Below are 7,253 nucleotides of genomic sequence, written 5' to 3' on the forward strand. Positions count from 1 at the left end.
ACCACAGTTGGAGGTGTTTAATGAGTGTGATCGATGTCTCATCTGTGTCTCCTTATCTCAAAAGCAAACATTTCATCAGCACAATGGAAGCTCTCAGCCTTTGGTACACACCGAGACCCCAACAGACAAACTGCACAAACCAAACCACGTATGCAAATAAGACAAAGACAGACATGCCTTTGTTCACATCCCACTCTTACAGAAAGTTTTCCCACTTAGTGCAATAAACACACACCGGTAAGGATGCATGTTAGTGTCTTTGTAGGTGGGATGGGTCGGGTGGAGGTGCATTTGCTCTGCAGACAGAAGAACATGCCAATAGTCCTTACTGTTGTCTGTGAGTAAAGTGATTTCTGACATCTCCTAAATGAAGCCCTGGAGGTGGGGAGGCCTGCAGCGACATCACAGAGCTGCTTTATGACTGTTTGTGTGTGTGTGAGAGAGTTTGAGGCAGAGGTAATGGCTTGCCGTTATAAGAGGGGGTGAGTCGATAAGTGATCTAGCCGATAGAGAATGAGGTGGGAGGAATCCAGCATTGAGTTAAGAGCCAAAATAAGACAAAACCTACAGGTGTGTTTCTGCAGCTCTGCAAAGGAATAAAACAATACCTCTGCATTTTTGTTACTTATCAGCCACCAAATAGTGCCAGAAGTAAAGAAATGAGCAGAGGTAAATATTTTATCTGCAAAAGACATACAGGCAAAGAGGAGGCAGAACTGGGATAAAAAAAAAACAAAACAAAATAAGGCTGAAGTTGCTCTACATTTTACTTAGAGTCAACAAATCCATTTAAAAGACCAAAGGTATTGTAGTGCCAACCCCATATTGTATATAGTTTACTTTATTATTTGCATTCGTATTTTGCATTTCGCTTTAACCTTTTGAAAATGTAGATTGGATTGATTTCGTTCAAAAACATGGGAAGAAGGCAATTTGCAACTAAAGGAGAAATGCTCAAAAAATAAGAAAGAAATTGATTAAAAAAAATACAAGATAAGTAAAAAAAATAAAAGGGGAAAAAAGAAAAATGACTTGTGTATATCTTTATCTATATTTATATCTATATGTTTAAAGTAATTTTAAAGATATAATTATGATAATTTTAAATTTACTTTTCTGGACATTTTTCCAAGCCTAATTATGTAAAAATAATGTTGTTAATCTACTAATTTCTTGCAATTTGCGTGACATTTATTGCAAAGTTTCTCACTGAACTTTTTTTTTACGTTTTCAAATGAAATCAAACCAATTTGCTCAGGGGTCTTATCAGTAGAATCCACTTTTCCCGCAAATAGCAAATGCAATAACAGCAGAAAATTTGTATAAAACCAGCAATGTGGATGAATTTTGAGCTGATTATTTACTAATGTGGCATCAGAGCTATCTGAGATAAGTTTCCTGATAGTTTTTGGATCGTTTTATATGATTCTTTGTCTCTATTACATTTTTTAAATTGTAATAACCATTCATTCTTTATAGTCTACTTTTTTTTGACAAATTCGGTGTTTTCTTCTCCCTAAAGCTTGGCCATTGTTCTACCCACTCTGTGGTAGTTTAACTGTACTTTTTTAATGTAGGGCGAGGCTGATTGTATTCTCACCAGAAATCCGGGAAATGATGAGATAAAGGACCACTGTGTATTTTCTTAACATACTTTTTAAACCTCTGTAAATCTAAGACCTTACAAACCCCCATGAAGCTTTGGTGACCCCTAGTGGGAGTCATGACCCCAGGTTGGGAACCACCTGTCTATATTTACCTGAAAATAAGAATCATGTTTTTGTTGCCTTAGAATGGCTCAAAGTCTGCCATGTTGTTTCATTCATTCATATTTGGTTTATTTGCTTATTACAGTGTGTAATTTATACAATAACAAAAACCCATATTACACTTTTTCTCATAATACGTCTATACATATTATATATATACTCTCCCCTTTTCCTAATAATAACAGAAGCTACTGTAGATACAAATGGTCAACCTTTCTATATTTATCTTTCTTTTTTCTCACAAATCATATTAAATTTAGCAATAACAGAAACAATCAATTACAGTCATCTTAACATTACTCAGAAAATCATAATTCTTCAACAGCAGGCCAGAACGAATGTATCAAAAAGTGGCTCTATAGTGCCTTTTGCATCTTTGCATTTTCTGTGTCAACCATCATTGTTCGTCCTACATGTTTGCACATTGGAGAAATTTTTGTTCTGCAATCATTTTATTAGATTTTTTTAATAGCAACCTTTGTGGCACAGAGGAATGAGCTACATCAGCGCTGTCAGCGGGATCAGATTTATTGTTGCCCCTTGCATTGGATTTGTTGACAATTAGAGAAATGTAGAAAATTGCCAGCTTCATCCTTTCGGGTGTCAGAGGAAAGAGAAGAAGCAGTGGCAGAGTAGATATGAGTATGCAGGACGTACGTTTGAATCTACTGGGGCTGTCATTGACTGACAGCCCTGAAAGCCATCCACATCGCTGCTGATCCTCCATAACATCCAGGGCTTACCTCGTGAGTGGCCTGATGTGTGCCAGCCGTGCATTTTTATACGAGAGTGTGTTAATGTGCATATATGTGCTTAGCTCTGCCTTTAAAAGTGGCTATGGATGGCTAAGCAGAAGATCCAGACATGCACTCACAGCAGCTGTGTTTCTGAATGAATCCAGCGGCCATTGTTCTCCTGTCACTAACTCGTCTCTCAGGCCCAGGAGACACACCGCTGACATTTACCAGACAACCCCCCCCTCGCCCTGCCTCACCCTCTCCTCATCGCCTCTCTCCCACCATCCCCTTCCTCTCTCCTGTCTCATTCTCTCTCTCCTGCTTCTTCCATCACGTCCCTCACTCGCTCACTCCATCTCTCTCTCGTCACTCCATCTCTCTCTATAGCATGATGTGCAGGGACAGATGTGTGTGAGTGTGTGTGTGTGTGTGTGTGTGTGTGAGTGTTTGTGTGTGCGAGAGAGACAGAGTGAGTGTTTGTGTTAATGAGTGGCCCTTTAAGGCTATTAAGATAAGATTGGTACGCCCAGAGTCCCTCATTACCCAGCAAGCATTGCCCCCTACACAGAATGGTAATTGGGAAGGAGAAGGAGAGAGAGAGAGAGAGAGAGAGCAAGAGAGAGGGAGAGAGGGAGAGAGGGTGGGTGGGTGGTAGAAGTGGGAATAATAGGAGGATAAACGAGGGATAATTGGGTGGATCGAGAACAAGAGAAGCGATTGATCAGGTTGATTTGTGTCTGCAGAGAGAGAGTGTGAGGAGAGGGTTAAAGGTCACACACTCTTGTATGTGCACACACGTATGTGCGTGCAAACATGATGCAAAATCACACGTTTTACATGCATGAGTGGATGCTCTTTAGACCTGCAAAATATAAATTTAAAGGTCCAGCGTGAATGATGTTTAGTGGCATGCAGTGCTGAGATTACAGAACTGGAACTTCACCAGTTGGCAGCAAATTATCTTATTTAGGGTGTTTGTTCATTTTGGGCTACTGTAGAATAACATGGCGGACTGTGTAGCAGAGGAGCTGCTCCGTATGTAGATATAAACTCATTCTGAGGTAATGGCTCCCAACAGTTTTCCTTAAGAGACTCATTTCTATCATGAAGTGAAATTATGACCCCTGACTAAATGACGTATTTATAGATATTTCATATTATGTTTAATGCATAGCAACAACAGCACAAAACAGCTGATCAACTGTAAAATTAACCCAAATAATGAATGCAATAACTGCCGGAAGTTTATGTATTTATGTAAAACTAGTGATTTGGATACATTTTGAGCAGATTTTTTCCTGTGAATATTTAATCAGAGACGAGTTTTCCCTGATATTTTAAGGATTTGTCAAATACAGTTTTGTCTGTCTGATAGGACAGTTGCAGGAAATTGTGTAGAGAAATGAGGGATGACACGCTGTAAAGGGCCATAGGTTAGAATCAAACCCAAGCTGCTTATGTGGGGTGCACACTCTACCAGGTGAGCTAGAGGTCACCCCTTTGTACCTTAAATAATCTAAACTAAAAATAACAATTTCATCAATTTTTTTCACAAAAATGAGAAAAGGCCTTGCAACTCCCTGTCAAGCTTTGGCGATCGCAAGTGTCGAGACCTCCAGATTGGGAACCATTGTTCTGCGGTAACAAAAACACAAGAATTCTTAGTTTTAATTTATTGTAAACCCATTAAAACATAGTAATAAACATTAAATACCATCTCTGCCAATAGATGCCCCTAAATCCAACACACTCAACCTTTAAAAGAACACATGCAACACACACATGCACAAAAACATGTACATGGAAACTCAGAGTTAAAAAGTGCCAGATGATTATATTATTAAGGGTATTACTGTTTTATTTCCTATCAGACTTTGTGCTGATATTCACCAGACGTCATGTTTTATGGATGTTTAAAAAACATTTGCATTGTTAGACGGTGTGTGTGATTGACAGTCAGCCTTTAATCCCTCTGACAGTCATTGTTGCCTGTTCACACGTGTAGTCTGTCTCAGAGTGTGTAACACCAGCATCACCTACAGGACACAAACGTGAACAGCTACGTTTATTCACCTGCTGTCCCTGCTCCAAAAATCAGTAACTCAACACTTTTTGGTCACTTTTTTGGCTGAATACTCAACAAAAGTAATCAATTTAAGAAACTCATTTAATTATGCATTCAATCAATTTCAGAAATTTCCAAGAATTTAAGCAAAACCAGTCGCCCAAACGTGCTTCATCTGTGAATAAAAGTATGTAATGATTCATTAAATATGACTCTCTACTGTTTGCACAATCTACAAGCTACATATTACATTTATTTCTAGAGCTCTAAGTGTCGCTATCGTCATTATGATCTCTATAGATGATCAGTTTCTGATGCTAATTTAAATCCCTTTGATTCGTGAAGCTTGCACGCAGTGTTAAACTTCCACCGCTCTGTTCACAGCTTTGAGAGCGTCGACTAAATGGACTGACTCAGGACATATTAAGTACTGAGAAAATTTGAGAATGATGATGACTGGACACAGAGCAAGTGTAAAAATATTAATTTCACTGTCACCCTTCCCTGACTTTGTGAGTCAGAGGCATTAGCAGTTCTGTGATGTTTATTTCTACAAGACGCACAGTGACGATCCATCATTGGAGACAGATTCTCTGTATTTTTGTCTCTGTTTCTGAGCTGATGAATTTACCAGCTGTTACTCCTAAATAAGAAACAGGTGAACTGAAATGACTAATGTCCTTTTAAATATGTAGATAAAACTGAAGGTGAAATAAAAAAGTGGATGAGACATTTATTTCTAACCTAGATATTACGTACCAAACTTTTGGAAACTATCAGGAATAGCCTCTTGAAATGCACCGTCTTGTTTCAGATGGGTCCATCAGAATGAAAATATTACAGTATAAGCACAGTTAGAGGAAACATTTAACAAGAAATAAAAGTAACAGGATAATCAAACAATACCAAATATGACAACAAATAAAAAAAACAAACAGCAAACAACAACAAAAATCCATCAGTTTCCCTCAGGACCAGCTGGAAAGTGGTTTTCTCTAAAAAAGATAGATAGTAGTCTCGGAGGAGATTCCCTAAACTAACCTGAACATGAAGTTCAAATTGTGGCTTTATATCACCATCAAGTGGCAGGACTGTGTACAACCACCAAAAACACAGAGTGGATGGATTAAGAGCTGAATTATGTGAGTGAGGACAGTTAGATGATGTTTTGTTCAAGTAAAATGATTAATATTTCTCCATATACACAAAAATTTCTGTCTTCATATTGCGTTTTAATTTTAGAAATTCACAGGTACTGTAGGTACACCTGCAGGGTCACCTGACCTGCCGCGTTCCCACAGCAGTTGGAATGAGACACACAGACATTGTGAACTAAATACACAAATTAAAACAGAGCTGCACAATGTTAAATAAATAATGCACACAGACAGAGCATACAAGCGTGCACAGTCCTCATACATTTTTAAACTGCATCTAGATTTGCACCTGCATAAAAATACTCATATTATTGGACAGATGTGATATAGATGTGCCAGATGTTTGTTTTTGTTTTTTAATAAAGAAAATGCAGCTGGAAATTAGGATAACTTAAAGAAAGCAGTTGGCAATTAAAGGCATGGAGGGTATTTAATTAGCAGCATCATGCCAAGTGTGATTTTAGGTAACATGCTGGCATCGCAGAACCAAAGGAGGCCGACAGGCTTGTAGCACAACAGTGATGGTGTCTAGTGTGGCAGCACTTTATAAACAATAATATGGGAATAACTGAATCATTTACTGTCCCTGATAGATGGTGACTGATCCTGTTCTCTGCTAGATGGAGTAATGAGCTCTCAAATGTCCTTGTTTTCCCAATTTGGGGAATTTGGCCGCTGTTGTTCTTTGAGTCAGCTGCTCACTGCTATCAGCTTCTTTTTAAATCTTCTGCAGTGGATCGCAGGTATAACATGTCGTCAAAATGTCTCATCTGTGTTGCGCATGATCCCGTCCTGCCAGCTGTCTCATTTATACAGACATTGTTTTGGCGCTGTTACTTCCTCCATACCCAGCTCAGAGGCAAGACAATTCTAATTTAGTTATGGCACAAATTACTAAATTAAAAATAAATAAATAAAAATCTGCAAAAAACAAACCCTTTTCATTCCATGCTTAGTGGGCCCCCTGCCATAGGGGCCCTGGTTAATCAGTCCAACACTCCCCCGAATATTTCGCCCCTGTTTACTTCAACAGTATATAGGCTATTTTGCTGTACAATGTGAGGTTGGCACTGTAATACTATAACTAACCTGCATCTTGCCTCTGTCCCTCTGTTACGCCTACTTCCAAAATACAAAACTAATGCAAGTAAATTACTGTTTGATTTTGACTGCATTTTTACGGCAGTCTGTTATAGTGTAGAGACTTGTTTTTGGTGATGTCTCAGGAACCTAATCTTTCTCAAATCCTGTTTATGACAATAATTTTATTTCCAACCAATTTACTTATTCATTTATTTCCTTCCTATTCATGGTTTTGTATTCCTGGCTTTTGTGACACTACATGTGATGTAATCCATATACTCTAAATCTCTGAATGACTGAACTGTTTTACACATACCCTCTCTGTTTTTGCCCATGAGGCATAATCCCCAATTGATTGATCCTGATAACTGCACGTAGCGGCTCCTCATTGGCTGTTACTGTGATTGACTGAGGAGAGAGAGCAAGGGGAGGCCGGGCGAAA

This window comes from Plectropomus leopardus, chromosome 7, assembly GCF_008729295.1.
Source record: "Plectropomus leopardus isolate mb chromosome 7, YSFRI_Pleo_2.0, whole genome shotgun sequence".
NCBI classification, from domain to species: domain Eukaryota; kingdom Metazoa; phylum Chordata; class Actinopteri; order Perciformes; family Serranidae; genus Plectropomus; species Plectropomus leopardus.